Raw genomic sequence first — 19,165 nt, 5'->3', positions numbered from 1 at the left:
AATCTGGGGATTATCAAACAATATATTGATATTTGTCTTTGTGGTAAATTGATACATAGTATTTGTGTCACCTCACAAAGACAAATGTAATTAAATCTTTATTATTTAGCTTATTTGAGTTTTAACAATTATGTTTATTGACAATTTATTTCCATATGTTTAATTTAGTACTTACTGTAAAGAAAATTTAATTAAGTGATAATTGTCCAGTGGTTCAGCCTAATATTGTCTTGCCTAGTAGTTTAGTATTGTTTTGTGCATTTCTTGGTAATTAATTTAATAGTTATGTATACAACAAGCAGCAATGCCGGCTCATTTAACCTGTGACATATTGTTTTGTAAATATACTATCAGGATGCACTGCAATGGTCTGAATTGTAAAATGGCTAATATACAGTATGTATCCATTGGTTTAAAGCTTGGTACACACTAACAGTTTTTTTTTTTCTGTGCAACTGACAGCTCAGGTCAGATCTCCCCCGCTGAGCTGTTGTGTTCTGACAGGGGGATGCCAACCCCCCCACCAGGACACTCCGATCAGCACTCTCTGCCATTGGCTGAGAGCACTGATCGGGAGTCAGTCAACTGCTGGTTATATAGCATGCACGTCTGACAGAAGCCAGACAGACCGACATACACACAGCCCTGAATGTCAGCTGTTGTTTTTTAACCAGCCCTTGTCTCCCGACATTTGGCCCATGTGTACCCGATTTAAAATATTTGCTACCCTAAAAAAAAAAAAGAGATCCTGTTCCCTTATAGCAGATTAAACAGCACAGTGTTTGTGCTGTCTAATCTGCCCCTCTCTAAGCTGTAAAAGCTGGCAGATCCCTTCACTTCCTGTGTCCCCCTCTGTGTCCTGACCATGATAATCATGGCTGCTGAGCCCTGTTCACCGTGGTCTGCATGCCTCCATCATCTGCAGGTCTCTTATGTCCCCCTCACACCTCCCTCCCTGCCTGTGTCTCTGTCTCCATCCCCCACCCCCCTCCTGCCACTATTACTATATTACCAATTGTCACTGCCAGTCCCTCTATTATATCTAGGCATAACACACTGTATACGTTTTTTATTAAAACTAAGCTTGTAACCTTTTTACAGCTATCTTAAGGCCTACTGCTGTAGCCTGGGGATCAGAATAGTAGACCGGCAGGGAATCACATGACCAACATTTTTACATGCATCATACTTAACAAACAGTCACCTCTGTATATATATGCATTGTGAAGAAATATATCCTATTCTTAGGAGAATCACTGAAATTTTAGTTTTTTCTACTGTTTTCTATTGTAGCAGAACCTTTGCAGCCAAAATGCCCTCCATCTTAAACATACAGCAGATGATTCTAGGCTATTAGAAAGAGACTGAAAAACAGGCTTTAGAGCCTATCTTGTGAAAATTGAGGACCTTTGAGAATTTGGGAAGTATTTTTTTAAAGCCCTTTTACTGCTTGCTAAGAATATCTAAATAATTTATTGTTTCTAGTCTGGGTACAGATGCACTTTAAGCAAAAAATAAAATCAATGTTGCTGTTTTTTTTGTTTTTTTTTACCAAGTACAGGTACAAATATACAGTAAATAATTATAAACACCCAAAGTTGTCAACAGTCTACCTACAGGCAAAAAAAGAAAACCTTGAATGCTCTTCATGGTAAGTTGCCACTGTCTATTTTCTGACACTATTAGCACATTCCACATAATAAATTAGGTAAAAGAGCTTGCCATACACTGGTGAGTTTTGTTCAGAAATGTTAGTTCTTTGAATGTTCATTTGATTTCCTAATTATTAATGGGGTCAAATGTTTTCGACCATGAGGAGTTGGAAAAATGTTCTCCCAATTATGAATTTCTAACAGTGTGTGGGGTTTTCATTTGGGAAACTTAATAGATTCCAAAAACTACTGTTAAAAGAAAATAAAATCTTTTGAATTACATTTGTCATATCTCTGTAGGCATTATCTTATGTGCTAATGAGACTCTTCGTATAAACATTTGTACTAAAAAATAGCAGTGTATTGCCAGCTAAGGGAATTTGCCTGAGGAAAATACAGGAAACAGAACTTTAAAATGGACACAGCACATGTTGTAAAATAAATTTCAGGCACTGACTGCTTTGAGATAAAATAATTCTATATATCAAGCTACTGCATGTTTCAGCATGGTGAAATTTATAAATACTAAAGGCCATTTTAATTTTTCTTAAAAAGTTATTATTAGTTAGTTTGCTTTTGTATGCTTTTCACATGTGTTAAAGTTCTATACTCAATTGATTATTATAAATAGCTAACTGGGGTCTTCAAAGGCTCCAGGAATCAAAGACCCCAAGAGTCCTATACAATCTTTTATTTATGTGGCAGGAAATCAATCAAGATTTGCTAGAAGTTACTAGCTAGTATGCCAGAGGGTAAAAGATGCTGCTGGCAGTCTTTTTACAACAATAGCAAAACATTAACTTATATACCTGTAGCGATATTGACTATGGAAATGTCATTTCAATAAAATGGGACACAGATAATGATTTTAAATACTGTGAGACTTAGGTTACAGACTATTGGCTCAATAAAAAGAATTATAGCATTTTAGATTCTGGTCAAAGATTTTGTGTTTCTGCCTGTGGCTTTAGAAAACCTTGAATGTGAAATCTATACATCAGCCCCCCGTAAATTGTATTGAGATATCCCTAGAGCCAGTAGAATTGTGCTTCTCTCAATGTATTTGCCTCTTTTGTATCATGTAAAAAGCTAACATTATTATAGGGCAGACCTAAAGGAATAACTATTCTGAAGCATGGGCTTATAAAAAAAGTACAGAATACATTTCAGCAAGGGTGTTGTTCCTCAGGCTACCAAGGTTCACAATCTAATACTTATGGCACAGTCACCTAAACAGAGAAGGGTTGATTTACTAAAGGCAAATAGACTGTGCACTTTGCAAAGTGCAGTTGCAATTTGCCAGAGCAGTTCGTCCAGAGCTTAGTAAATGAGATAAAGATTCACTTTGCAAAGAATACCCAATAACAAGCAATGGAAAATAAAAATAAAAATAAAACAGCATTTTTGTTTGCACATGATTGGATAATGATTCTGCTCATTTACTGGCTCTGGAGCAACTGCTCTTGCAAAGTGCACAGTCTATTTGCCTGTAGAAAATCAACCCCACAGAGTCATACATATGGGCTGAGTTTATGTGTCTTGTTTATCTTTTATCTTACTTGGATATGACTGGTTTTTTGGTTTTACATGCTATATATATACTTCCTAATGACGCTGATTGCGATACGCTTAGAGGTTGCAGTGGCAGCTGCATCACTTCCGGTTACATCACATCCGACCTTGTGGAACACAGTTGAAACGCACGCCGGAACTGAGCGGCATTCCAAGCTAACATTGAACTGTATCAAGCAGTGTCGCTGTTAGGCACCACTACATGTAAGTATAAGACATATATTATTTTAGAATTTTACACATTAAAGACGTTATTGCTCAATTATTCATATGTTTTATATTTTTGGGGAATCCCTGGCATCTCTCAATCCTGCTGCAAAATGAGCACTTAACTTCCTTACTATAGCCCAGAGGGCAATACCTCAGGTCTGGTTATCTGCATTGGAGGCTATCAAGGTGGTCCTAAGAGTGAAAGACTCCAACTTAAGTGAGCTGGGTCCTGGAGGCCCTCAGCCTTCTGGTGAGTGGCCTGTCTGTACATGGGTGGAGGAGCACTATATACAAGCACTTTATTTAACCACTTGCCGACCGTCGCACGCCGATCTACGTCGGCGGTCAGCCCCTCACAGGCAAAGTGACGTAGGGCTACGTCACTAGCTTGTAAGGGTCTAGGGAGAGAGCGCGCGCCGCCGGAGGCGCGCTCCCGCTCCCGCGTGGTCACGGACCCCCCCGCGCGTGTGACCGGCGGACCCGATGTCCGCCGGCCACTCTGCGATCGGCGGGGGAGAGGGAGAAAGTCAGGCAGCTTGTGTAAACAAGCTGCCTGTCATTCTCCCCTCTGTATGAGAGCTGATCATATGGATCTACTATGTAGATCCGTTGATCACTCTGCATACAGCTGAAGCCACAGCCAATCACAGTTAGAATCACGCCCCTAGGGACACACACAGCCCCTCCCTCTCAAATAAAGTTAACCCCTTCACTACCAGTGTATTTTTACAGTAACAGTGCATATATATAGCACTGATTACTGTAGAAATGTCACTGGTAACCCCAAAAGTGTCAAAAATGTCAGTCAAGGGTCCGATCTGTCCGCCGCAATGTCGCAGTACCGCAAAAAAAATCGCAGATCGCCGCCATTACGCGTTAAAAAAAAAACAACAAAAATGACAAAAATCTTTCCCTTAGTCAGTAAACGCAATAACTTTTGCGCAAACCAATCAAAGTACGCTTTTTGCTATTTTTTTTACCAAACATAGGTAGCATAAAACAAATTGGCCGAAAATGTTAAAAAATTTTGATTTTTACATTTTTTTGGGGGGGAATTTCATATAAAAAAAAGGGAAAAATATTGTTATTTTTGCAAAATTTACGCTCTTTTTTTGTTTATAGCGCGTGATCAAAAAATCGCACAGGTGATCAAATACCGCCAAAAGAAAGCTCTGTTTGTGGGAAAAAAGGACGCCAAATTCGTTTAGGTACAGCGTCGCACGACCGCGCAATTGTCCGTTAAAGTCACGCAGTGCCGAATTGCAAAATAACCCCTGGTCGTTTAGCAGCCAAATCCTCCGGGGCTTAAGTGGTTAAGGAAGACTTTGAACACTTATCACTATTGGTGATTTAAAGTATATGTTTGATATTGACATTTCAATCATCTTTCAACTTTTATAAATTCATCACTATATGTGTGTATTTTTTCACAATTTTACACTCTTTACAACAAAACTGTGCCTCAAATACAAATACTTTCATTGTTTTGGGATTTACCAAAATTGATGGCTACTGACAATAATCTAGTAAAATAACTCTTCACCAGGTGGTGCCATTTTATTTGCACTATTTGAAGAAAATTACACAATGTTTGATATTCCTCATGGAGGTGTATAAGTGGACTGATGCATTAGGAATGAAGAGAAGATAACACTAAAGCTGGGTATACATAAAAATCTTTTTTTTTTTTGTTTAATCACTGGGTTAAACAAAACATACATACATGTTTTCAAATCCACACAACCAATGAATTTCCCCCGCTGTTCTATTGTATTCTGGCAGTGTGGACTCTCCCCCCCCCCTCTCAGAATACATTGATCTGCACTGCAGCCATCACCTGCATGCTCTGATTAAATGTTTTTCATTTAGAGAAGTATACACACACATCAAAGTTACCTCCTTTAAATTACACCTTCATCCCCAATATAAACATTGTTCTGGTTCATAAGGGGTGGAGAGATGTTAGGGCTGATAAATTTAGGGGATATAAAAAGCAGAAAATGGTATAATTAGTTAGCATTACAGTACATTAACACATATTCGCATTAGTACATTTTAGCATTAAAAGAAGCCAGAATGTTCACATTTTATAAAACAAGGTTCAACAAGGCTTTCAGAATAGATTACTGGAGTTTTCTCAGATGCCTCTATATTTTATGGCATATGAAACTTTTATTTTGGCGTTATGTTTTCATTGGAAATAATTCCAGCAGATTTTCCTGTTTCAGGAAGCTGCTTGGGAAATTACATCTGTTATTGGTACTATTTTTTCAAGAGGAGAAAAAGTCAGAATAATTTATTTTACATAAAATTTTGTGAATATAAAAAATATTTTTTTTCCAAAGATTGCCAATGTCACCCTAAACTAGACATGATATATTTATTATTTTTACCGCAAGGAACCTAGAAGAGGGACTTTATTCATGGTGGTTCAAATTTTTTATTTCCCTTTTTTCCTCACTAGCTTCATTTTCACCATTTTTTCCTATTTATTGTGAACATCCCAAATGTCCATTTCATACTTTCCTAACATGTTAAAAAAAATTATAATTTCTTCACAAGCGTGTATAGTGAAGTGAATACTTTTTCCTTTTATGTTTTTATGTTTTCTATTGATTTGTTTCCAACTGAGGTAAGAATAACTCATAAAGTTTTTATTTTAATGCTGGTGTTTTTTGACAGTCATCAATACTTGGATGCAATACATTTCTTGGTATAAAAAAAAAAAAACTGTGTGACATAAACGTTCACAAAAGAAACAGACAGCAAAAAATGTGAAATTCACATCTGTTTAAGAGTTTATAACAGCCTATATGTACAAGTCTAAGCATGATATCTATAGCCAGTTTTAACCAGCAATCAACCAGTGCCAGTTCAATTGTAGGCACTTTCAAATCTCTTTTAATAAGGATAAAAGCAAAGAGAAATATAAATAATGAGCAAAACATTTTTCTATTGTGATATAAAATAAACATTTAGTAAAGTGCTAAAGATAAAGTGCTAACGGTGTTAAAAAGTGCTAGTAGTAAAATTGTTGAATGCAATATCAAATCAAATAGTCCATAAACATGAACAAAAAGTCCATAAACTTTAGGTGAGTCTTGCGGCAATTTGAATCCAAAGTGGCACGCTCCCCTCCTTTGTGCCCCTACCCACTAGCTGTATGTATAAAACAGGCTTTGATTATATACTGTATGCTCCTTCCTCAGCTCTTTCATTGGTGTTTGCTTTTAGTGGTATCCAAATCAGGCATATGACCGTATCAACACCTCCTCTCCTCCATTTCACTCCCCAAATATGAACCAGTTTAGGTATAACCATGAAAAGGACAGTAGAACATTCATATTGTAAAATTGTTGACATTTTTAAAAATATAAAACGCAACTGTGCTTACATAAAATGTTTTGCTCATTATTTGAATGCACTTTATTAGGGCAGCGCTGTAGTTTCAACACATTAGATTAGGTTATTTAACCATCAACACAGCAGCAGAATGATTAAATAATTACTTATCCAAAAAGATTCACAGACCTTTGTGCAGGGTCCACACCCATTAAATAATATCTATCTATCTATCCAGTCCTGCCTGGACTGGATAGTTGTAATGGCACCACTGGAGATGAAGGTTTACCTGGGTCTTCTGGTTTTCCTGGCCCAGTTGGATCACCAGTAAGAATGTTTATTTTACATTAACTATTATATGTCTTTTTCTATCTATCTATCTATCTATCTATCTATCTATCTATCTATCTATCTATCTATCTATCTATCTATCTATCTATCTATCTATCTATCTATCTATCTATCTATCTATCTAACTATCTATCTATCTATCTATCTATCTATCTATCTATCTATCTATCTATCTATCTATCTATCTATCTATCTATCTATCTATCTATCTATCTATCTATCTATCTATCTATCTATCTATCTATCTATCTATCTATCTATCTATCTATCTATCTATCTATCTATCTATCTATCTATCTATCTATCTATCTATCTATCTATCTATCTATCTATCTATCTATCTATCTATCTATCTATCTATCTATCTATCTATCTATCTATCTATCTATCTATCTATCTATCTATCTATCTATCTATCTATCTATCTATCTATCTATCTATCTATCTATCTATCTATCTATCTATCTATCTATCTATCTATCTATCTATCTATCTATCTATCTATCTATCTATCTATCTATCTATCTATCTATCTATCTATCTATCTATCTATCTATCTATCTATCTATCTATCTATCTATCTATCTATCTATCTATCTATCTATCTATCTATCTATCTATCTATCTATCTATCTATCTATCTATCTATCTATCTATCTATCTATCTATCTATCTATCTATCTATCTATCTATCTATCTATCTATCTATCTATCTATCTATCTATCTATCTATCTATCTATCTATCTATCTATCTATCTATCTATCTATCTATCTATCTATCTATCTATCTATCTATCTATCTATCTATCAAAGTATTGGGACACCTGCCTTTCCACGCACATGAACTTTAATGGTCTGTAGTCCATAGGGTTTAATATTGAGTTGGCCCACCCTTTGCAGCTCTAACAGCTTCAACTCTTCTGGGAAGGCTGTCCACAAAGTTTAAGAGTGTGTCTTTGGGAATGTTTGACTATTTTTCCAGAAGCGCGTTTGTGAGGTCAAGCACTAATGTGGACGAGATAGACTGGCTCTAATTCATCCCAAATGTGTTCTATGGGGTTGAGGTCAGAACAAATCAAGGTCCATAAAGTCATGGATGAGCCAGTTTGGGGTGGAGGAAATTGATTGGCCTGGACAGAGTTCAGACCTTAATCTGACAGAACTAGAGCACAGACTGTGAGACAGACCTTCTCTCCAACATCAGTGCCCGACCTCACAAATGCGCTTCTGGAGTGGTCAAACATTCCCATAGACACACTCCTAAACCTTGAGGACAGCCTACTCAGATGAGTTGAAGCTGGTACAGCTGCAAAGGGTGGGCCAACTCATAATTGGATTCTACAGACTAAGACTGCAATGTCGTTAAAGTTCATGTGCGTGTAAAGGCAGGTGTACCAATACTTTTGGTAATATTGTGTATATAAACAGTAAAAGTTATTTTAGATAATGATTTGTCTTATTTTAACATAAGCACGAACATATGCTTTTTTTTTTTTTTTAATATTTAACTCTCTCTCTCCTACATATACTAGATATTGTTAGATTCCACATGTATGCTGTGCTATTGATCTATCTGAAATTTTTTATTGTGGTGTTTTTTTTTTTTTTTTTGCCACAGTCCTTATATCCACAAAATATGCTTTGATTACTCTGCTACAAATTGGAGTTTCACATACACATATACACTTCTGCGCAATATTTGTTTAAAAAGTTGAAACTGTTCCATTACATATTCTTGTATCCACACAAAACATAGGCAAAGAGCAAACCCTGTGTCCAAGCCTACTTAAAGAAGCACTTCAATAAAATAGTCTGAGACTACTTAGCAACAGGAAATTGAAAAGAAAATACACACTTTGGTCAATAGTATGTAGTGTATAAACAATGTAACATATAAATGAGTCATCTCTGGGCCCTTTGAACTCCAGCTCAACTCTTCACCAATTCACTTCTCATCCACAGCTCTCACCTCTGCACATCTTCCTCCCCATTCACAACTTTCACTGCTGCTTTAAGCTCCCCCTCCACAGATCTAACTTCTGTATCCCTCCTCTATCTAGAATTTTCACCTTTGTACAGCCCCTCACTTCTGTCCACAGATCTCACCTCTGTATTTCCCTCTACCTATAGCTCTCACCCTGAACTCTCCTTCATCCACAGTTTTCTCCTTTACACATCCCTCTGGCTTTTATCCACAGTAGGGTTGAGCGAACACCTAGATGTCCGTGTTCGACGGGTTCGGCCGAACTTTAAAAAAAAGTCCGGGTCCGTGTCCCGGACTTTTACCGAACTTTTCCCGGACACCGAACCCCATTGAAGTCAATGGGGACCCGAACTTTAAGGCACTAAAATGGCTCTAAAACACCAAAGGAAAGGGCTAGAGTGCTGCAAATGGCAGCAAAACGTAATTAAGAGCATGGCAAGTGCTCTGCAAACAAATGTGGATAGGGAAATAACTTAAAACAACAAAAAAAAACAGAAAAATAAAACAATGTTCTTCTTCATCTCTGAAGGACGAGGCCCATATGGAGTAGGAGGGAGGTTGAGGTGGTGGTGGATGTGGCGGTGACATAGGCGTGCGCACAGGGTGTGCTGGGTGTGCCTGGGCACACCCTAATCACCTAGGGCACATAGCATTGCCAGTGAGGAGATGGGAAAGATCTCCCTGGGACCTGCTCTGCTCTATTTCTCCTTGCCTACAGGTACATGGCCCCGATACATTACTCTCCCTGCTGGCAAACACATGCATGTGTATTTCAACTTTGGAGTGCACACCTTAATGCAATAGGCTGCGCACACCTATGGGCGGTGTAGGTGGAAGCGGCGGTGGAGGAGGACCAGGGCCGGATTAACAGCATCATGGGCTTGGTGCTGAGGATTTTGAAGGGCCTTAAGGGCCGTGCCTTGCCATGCACCCAGAGGAGGAAGGGTGCAGCCATGCATGCCTAATTCAACATGGGATGCTGTCTCTGAAGCCCATAAACACATCCATGCATCGCCAACTGTCCCTCCTTGTCCGGCCTTCACGCTGTGTGGGGAGGTTCTGAGGGTGCTGCCTGGGGAAGCGAGCATAGAAGCCAGACTTCTGTGTTTACAAGTGACAGAAGAGCGGTAACAGTGAATATGGCCAACCCGGGGCCTATATAAAAGGTAGGGGCCTGGAGCTGCAGCTCCAATAGCCCCTACATTAATCTGGCCCTGAGGAGGAGGACGAGGTAGCCAACACTGCTTCTTTTCAAAAATTTTAAATGAGGGTACACCCCAAAAGAGTGAGAAAGAGCAAAAATGGAACAATGGGTGGGTAAGGTCGGTATCCATTGCTATTCTGTATAAGGTACGGAAAAGTCCCGTGGGATCCATGCCTGGTTCATTTTAATGAACGTGAGCTTGTCCACATTGTCTCTGGACAGGCGGCTGCGCTTGTCTGTTATAACGCCCCCAGCCGTGCTAAATACCCGTTCAGATAATACACTGGCTGCAGGGCACGCCAGCACCTCCAAGGCGTAAAGGGCAAGCTCAAGCCATGTGCCCAATTTGGAGACCCAGAAGTTGAAGGGGGCAGACCCGTCATTCACTACATGTAGGCGTGTGCACACATACTGCTCCACCATGTTGGTAAAATGCTGCCTCCTGCTAAGACGTTCCATCTGAGCTGCTGGTGCTGCTGTTTGTTGTGGCGTGCTGACAAAGCTTTTCCACATTTCGGCCATGCTAACCCTGCCTTCTGAGGTGCTGGCGGTGCCCTGGTTGCGTTGGCGACCTCCTCCTCCTCCTCCTCTGCCTTGTGCTTCCACTGTGGCCCCGCTGTCAGATGGGAATGCCAGCAGCATGGCGTCTACCAGCGTGCGCTTGTACTCGCGCATCTTGCGATCGCGCTCCAGTGAGTGAATTAAGGACGGTACGTTGTCCTTGTAACGGGGATCCAGCAGCGTGGCCACCCAGTAATCAGCACAAGTTAGAATGTGGGCAACTCGGCGGTCGTTGTGGAGACACTGCAGCATGTAATCGCTCATGTGTGCCAGGCTGCCCAGAGGCGACGAAAGGCTGTCCTCTGTGGGAGGTGTATCGTCCGTGTCCTCTGTATCCCCCCAGCCACGCACCAGTGATGGCCATGAGCTGGCCTGGGTGCCACCCTGCTGTGAACATGGTTCCATCTCCTCCTCCAGCTCCTCCTCCTCCTCATCCTCCTCATCCTCCAGAACTGTGCCCCTGCTGGACAATTGCGTCCCTGGCGTTTGCGTGTGCAGGAACCCACCCTCGGAGCCCCTTGCGAATGACTGCCCTGAAAGCCTTGGAAATGTTACCTCTTCATCCTCCTCCTCCTCCTCATCCTGTGCCACATCCTCTTCCATCATCGCCCGAATTGTTTTTTCAAGGAGGCATAGAAGTGGGATAGTTAAGCTGAGAACGGCGTCATTGCCACTGGCCATGTTGGTGGAGTACTCAAAACAGCGCAACAAAGCACACAGGTCTCGCATGGAGGCCCAGTTAAATTAAATAGCGGAATAGAAAATATGATCCAAAAAAAGTGTATGTATATCACACGTACACAACCACACTGGGCCCCAATTACTATTGTTTGTACCCCTAAAAGGCTAGATGAGGAGTAGGGGGAGTATGGAACAGGCAGCACCCTCAAACCTTCAGAAGTATGAGATGAACCCCAACAACTTGGAAAGGTGGATCTCTCTCACACGTACCGACACAGACTATCCCGCAATTCAATTGATCCTCAAAGGTTTTTATTGAATAGCGGAATAGGAAATATGATCAAAAAAAGTGTATGTATCTCGCACGTACACAACCACACTAGGCCCCAATTACTATTGTTTGTACCCCTAAAAGGCTAGATGAGGAGTAGGGGGGGTATGGAACAGGCAGCACCCTCAAACCTTCAGAAGTATGAGATGAACCCCAACAACTTGGAAAGGTGGATCTCTCTCACACGTACCGACACAGACTATCCCCCAATTTAACTGATCCCCAAAGGTTTTTGATTAAATAGCGGAATAGAAAATATGATCCAAAAAAAGTGTATGTATATCACACGTACACAACCACACTAGGCCCCAATTACTATTGTTTGTACCCCTAAAAGGCTAGATGAGGAGTAGGGGGGGTATGGAACAGGCAGCACCCTCAAACCTTCAGAAGTATGAGATGAACCCCAACAACTTGGAAAGGTGGATCTCTCTCACACGTACCGACACAGACTATCCCCCAATTTAACTGATCCCCAAAGGTTTTTGATTAAATAGCGGAATAGAAAATATGATCCCAAAAAAGTGTATGTATATCACACGTACACAACCACACTGGGCCCCAATTACTATTGTTTGTACCCCTAAAAGGCTAGATGAGGAGTAGGGGGAGTATGGAACAGGCAGCACCCTCAAACCTTCAGAAGTATGAGATGAACCCCAACAACTTGGAAAGGTGGATCTCTCTCACACGTACCAACACAGACTATCCCCCAATTTAACTGATCCCCAAAGGTTTTTGATTAAATAGCGGAATAGAAAATATGATCCAAAAAAAGTGTATGTATATCACACGTACACAACCACACTAGGCCCCAATTACTATTGTTTGTACCCCTAAAAGGCTAGATGAGGAGTAGGGGGAGTATGGAACAGGCAGCACCCTCAAACCTTCAGAAGTATGAGATGAACCCCAACAACTTGGAAAGGTGGATCTCTCTCACACGTACCGACACAGACTATCCCGCAATTCAATTGATCCTCAAAGGTTTTTATTGAATAGCGGAATAGGAAATATGATCAAAAAAAGTGTATGTATCTCGCACGTACACAACCACACTAGGCCCCAATTACTATTGTTTGTACCCCTAAAAGGCTAGATGAGGAGTAGGGGGGGTATGGAACAGGCAGCACCCTCAAACCTTCAGAAGTATGAGATGAACCCCAACAACTTGGAAAGGTGGATCTCTCTCACACGTACCGACACAGACTATCCCCCAATTTAACTGATCCCCAAAGGTTTTTGATTAAATAGCGGAATAGAAAATATGATCCCAAAAAAGTGTATGTATATCACACGTACACAACCACACTGGGCCCCAATTACTATTGTTTGTACCCCTAAAAGGCTAGATGAGGAGTAGGGGGAGTATGGAACAGGCAGCACCCTCAAACCTTCAGAAGTATGAGATGAACCCCAACAACTTGGAAAGGTGGATCTCTCTCACACGTACCAACACAGACTATCCCCCAATTTAACTGATCCCCAAAGGTTTTTGATTAAATAGCGGAATAGAAAATATGATCCAAAAAAAGTGTATGTATATCACACGTACACAACCACACTAGGCCCCAATTACTATTGTTTGTACCCCTAAAAGGCTAGATGAGGAGTAGGGGGAGTATGGAACAGGCAGCACCCTCAAACCTTCAGAAGTATGAGATGAACCCCAACAACTTGGAAAGGTGGATCTCTCTCACACGTACCGACACAGACTATCCCGCAATTCAATTGATCCTCAAAGGTTTTTATTGAATAGCGGAATAGGAAATATGATCAAAAAAAGTGTATGTATCTCGCACGTACACAACCACACTAGGCCCCAATTACTATTGTTTGTACCCCTAAAAGGCTAGATGAGGAGTAGGGGGGGTATGGAAAAGGCAGCACCCTCAAACCTTCAGAAGTATGAGATGAACCCCAACAACTTGGAAAGGTGGATCTCTCTCACACGTACCAACACAGACTATCCCCCAATTTAACTGATCCCCAAAGGTTTTTGATTAAATAGCGGAATAGAAAATATGATCCAAAAAAAGTGTATGTATATCACACGTACACAACCACACTAGGCCCCAATTACTATTGTTTGTACCCCTAAAAGGCTAGGAGTAGGGGGAGTATGGAACAGGCAGCACCCTCAAACCTTCAGAAGTATGAGATGAACCCCAACAACTTGGAAAGGTGGATCTCTCTCACACGTACCAACACAGACTATCCCGCAATTTAACTGATCCCCAAAGGTTTTTGATTAAATAGCGGAATAGAAAATATGATCCAAAAAAAGTGTATGTATATCACACGTACACAACCACACTAGGCCCCAATTACTATTGTTTGTACCCCTAAAAGGCTAGGAGTAGGGGGAGTATGGAACAGGCAGCACCCTCAAACCTTCAGAAGTATGAGATGAACCCCAACAACTTGGAAAGGTGGATCTCTCTCACACGTACCAACACAGACTATCCCCCAATTTAACTGATCCCCAAAGGTTTTTGATTAAATAGCGGAATAGAAAATATGATCCCAAAAAAGTGTATGTATATCACACGTACACAACCACACTAGGCCCCAATTACTATTGTTTGTACCCCTAAAAGGCTAGGAGTAGGGGGAGTATGGAACAGGCAGCACCCTCAAACCTTCAGAAGTATGAGATGAACCCCAACAACTTGGAAAGGTGGATCTCTCTCACACGTACCAACACAGACTATCCCCCAATTTAACTGATCCCCAAAGGTTTTTGATTAAATAGCGGAATAGAAAATATGATCCAAAAAAAGTGTATGTATATCACACGTACACAACCACACTAGGCCCCAATTACTATTGTTTGTACCCCTAAAAGGCTAGGAGTAGGGGGAGTATGGAACAGGCAGCACCCTCAAACCTTCAGAAGTATGAGATGAACCCCAACAACTTGGAAAGGTGGATCTCTCTCACACGTACCAACACAGACTATCCCCCAATTTAACTGATCCCCAAAGGTTTTTGATTAAATAGCGGAATAGAAAATATGATCCCAAAAAAGTGTATGTATATCACACGTACACAACCACACTAGGCCCCAATTACTATTGTTTGTACCCCTAAAAGGCTAGGAGTAGGGGGAGTATGGAACAGGCAGCACCCTCAAACCTTCAGAAGTATGAGATGAACCCCAACAACTTGGAAAGGTGGATCTCTCTCACACGTACCAACACAGACTATCCCCCAATTTAACTGATCCCCAAAGGTTTTTGATTAAATAGCGGAATAGAAAATATGATCCCAAAAAAGTGTATGTATATCACACGTACACAACCACACTAGGCCCCAATTACTATTGTTTGTACCCCTAAAAGGCTAGGAGTAGGGGGAGTATGGAACAGGCAGCACCCTCAAACCTTCAGAAGTATGAGATGAACCCCAACAACTTGGAAAGGTGGATCTCTCTCACACGTACCAACACAGACTATCCCCCAATTTAACTGATCCCCAAAGGTTTTTGATTAAATAGCGGAATAGAAAATATGATCCCAAAAAAGTGTATGTATATCACACGTACACAACCACACTAGGCCCCAATTACTATTGTTTGTACCCCTAAAAGGCTAGGAGTAGGGGGAGTATGGAACAGGCAGCACCCTCAAACCTTCAGAAGTATGAGATGAACCCCAACAACTTGGAAAGGTGGATCTCTCTCACATGTACCAACACAGACTATCCCCCAATTTAACTGATCCCCAAAGGTTTTTGATTAAATAGCGGAATAGAAAATATGATCCCAAAAAAGTGTATGTATATCACACGTACACAACCACACTAGGCCCCAATTACTATTGTTTGTACCCCTAAAAGGCTAGATGAGGAGTAGGGGGAGTATGGAACAGGCAGCACCCTCAAACCTTCAGAAGTATGAGATTGTGTTCACTGTACCCCACAAAGATTGAGTTCACTGCACCCCACAATGATTGTGTTCACTGCACCCCACAAAGATTGTGTTCACTGCACCTCACAAAGATTGTGTTCACTGTACCCCCCAAAGATTGTGTTCACTGCACCCCACAAAGATTCTGTTCACTGTACCCCACAAAGATTGTGTTCACTGCACCCCAAAAAGATTGTGTTCACTGCACCCCAAAAAGGATGTTGTTCACTGCACCCCAAAAAGGATGTTGTTCACTCCACCCCAAAAAGATTGTGTTCACTGCACCCCACAAAGATTGTGTTCACTGCACCCCAAAAAGATTGTGTTCACTGCACCCCAAAAATGATTTTGTTCACTGCACCCCAAAAAGGATTTTGTTCACTGCACCCCAAAAAGGATGTTGTTCACTCCACCCCAAAAAGATTGTGTTCACTGCACCCCAAAAAGATTGTGTTCACTGCACCCCACAAAGGATTTTGTTCACTGCACCCCAAAAAGATTGTGTTCACTGCACCCCAAAAAGGATGTTGTTCACTGCACCCCAAAAAGGATTTTGTTCACTGCACCCCAAAAAGATTGTGTTCACTGCACCCCACAAAGGATTTTGTTCACTGCACCCCACAAAGATTGTGTTCACTGCACACCAAAAAGGATTGTGTTCACTGCACCCCAAAAAGATTTTGTTCACTGCACCCCAAAAAGATTGTGTTCACTGCAGCCCAAAAAGATTGTGTTCACTGCAGCCCAAAAAGATTGTGTTCACTGCAGCCCAAAAAGATTGTGTTCACTGCAGCCCAAAAAGATTGTGTTCACTGCAGCTCACACACAGAAAAATGGATGTGGATCACTGACACCTGCCTATCTCCAATCCCACACCACACAGCAATATCGATTGTAGTTTGTAGAACACAGTTTCCCTAAAATTCAGCAGACTCTGTCCCTAACAGGATTGAGAAGAGATCGTAGATCAGGATTGAGTGCAGACCCCACCCCCCACACAGCAATATCGATTGTAGTTTGTAGAAGACACTGACCCTATAATTCAGCAGACTCTATCCCTAAAATGCCTACAACTCGCCCTGCCTAAACACTCCGACCTGTCCCTCAATTCTATCCGGACACAAATGGTTTTTTCCTGCCTATCTTTCCCTAATCAGCAGCCAGCACGTTGATGTGTGCTCTGTCCCTGAATCTAAGCAGCATAATGACGCCGCTGCGGCTGCCTCGAACTTATAAAGACTTGGTCACATGCTTCAGACGGCCAATCACAGCTACTGAGACATTTGCAGGCATGGCTGGGATGGCTTAAGGCACACCAGTTAAACGATTGTTGATTGGCTGTTGAAAGCCCGCCATGAAAAGAGCGCCAAAGCATGCAAAACCCGGAAATAAAACGACCGAACACGGATTTTTACCCGAACATACAGTAAAGTGTCCGTGTCCGTGTTCGGGTACAAAAAATCCAATTATTCGGTACGAACACGAATAATACAGTCCGTGTTCGCTCAACACTAATCCACAGTTCTCCCCTCTGCGCCCTCCTTTATCCACAGCTCTCTCACCTGTCAATGCAGCACCTGGTTAAATAAAGATATCACCTCTGCACACCCCATAGTTACATAGTTAGTGAGATTGAAAAGTGTGCGTGTTTGCTGTTAATAGTACATTTTATACCCCTGTTTGTTGTGGTCTTTAAGGTGCCCATCTAATAGTTTTTTTGAAACTATCAAGCTCCCTCCCTGCTGATACCACTGCTTGTAGAAGAGAATTCTACATCCTTAACGTTCTGACAGTAAAGAACCCTTTACGCAGTTCAAGGTTAAACTGCTTCTCTTCTAATTTTAGTGAGTGGCCACGTGTCTTATTAAATTCCCTTTTGCTGAAAAGTTTGTTCCCTATGCTAGGGTCACCAGTATGGTATTTGTACATTTATATCATATCCCCTCTCAAGTGTCTCTTCTCCAGAGAGAATAAGTTCAATGCTTGTAGTCTTTCCTCATAGCTGATGTCCTCCATTCCCCTAATTATCTTTGTTGCCCTTCTCTGGACTCTCTCCAGTCCCAGCACATCCCTTCTGAGGACCGATGCCCAGAACTGCACGGCATACTCGAGATCTGGCCCAACCAGAGTCTTGTAGAGTGGGAGGATAATCGTTTTGTCTCTGGAGTCAATCCCCTTTTTTATACATGCCAGTATTCTATTGGCTTTGCTTGCAGCAGCTTGGCATTGCATGCCATTACTAAGCTTGCTGTTTACTAGGACCCCCAGGTCGTTTTGCATCTTAAATTCACCCAGAGGTTCCCCCCCCCCAGTGAGTAACTTGCATTCTTATTTATGGCACCCAAGTGCACTACCTTACATTTATCAACATTAAACCTCATTTGCCATGTAGTTGCCCACCCCATTATTTTGTTCAGGTCTACTTGTAAGGTTCCCACATCCTGTATAGAAGATATTTCTCTGCTTAGCTTAGCATCGTCTGTAAATACTGAGATTGTGCTGGTTATCCCATCCTCTAGGTCATTTATGAACAAATTAAACAGGATTGGTCCCAGGACAGATCCTTTGGGGACCCCACTTTCCACACCCGACCAAGTATTCCCCATTTATAACCACCCTCTGGACTCGCCCCTGGAGCCATTTTTCAGTACAAGTACTCAACCTATGGTCCATATCTACATACCTTAGTTTGTACAGTAAGCGTTTGTGGGGAACTGGATCAAAGGCCTTTGCAAAGTCCAGATAAACTACATCCATAGACTTTCCTTTATCTAGATGGCTGCTTACTTCTTCATAGAAGGTTAATATATTGGTCTTGTAAGAATGATTCTTAATGAATACATGCTGATTACTACTAATGATAAAGTTTTTATTACTAAAATCTTGTATATAGTCCTGTATCATCCCCTCCAAAATTTTGCAGACTATTGATGTTAGGCTAACCGGCTTGTAATTCCCAGGGATATATCTTGGCCCTTTTTTAAATATTGGTACCATGTTGGCTTTTTTCCAGTCAGCTGGACTATCCATAAAAATTAGGAACAATGGCCTGGCTAAAACCTGTTCTTTAGGGCCCTATAGTGTAAACCGACTGGTCCAGGTGATTTATTTATGCTAAGTTTTTCATGTCTAGTTCTGAGTAGGGATGATCGAACTTTTCAAAAGTTAGGTTCGACCAGAACACCCGAACTTCCCAAAAGTTCGGCCCGGATTTCAGAACCCCATTGAAATCAATGGGACCCAAACTTCGGTAATCAAAAAACACAATTTTGAAGCCCTAAAACCCAATAAATGCCCCTAAGAAGTGCATAGGGTCTGGGTCATGCCCCAGGGACTATTAATCACATAAAAAAGTTCTTAAAAATT

Source organism: Pelophylax lessonae, assembly GCF_965119305.1.
Source record: "Pelophylax lessonae genome assembly, chromosome: 7".
NCBI lineage: Eukaryota > Metazoa > Chordata > Amphibia > Anura > Ranidae > Pelophylax > Pelophylax lessonae.
The sequence above is the reverse complement of the archived record's forward strand: the minus strand, read 5'-3'. Positions refer to the sequence as shown.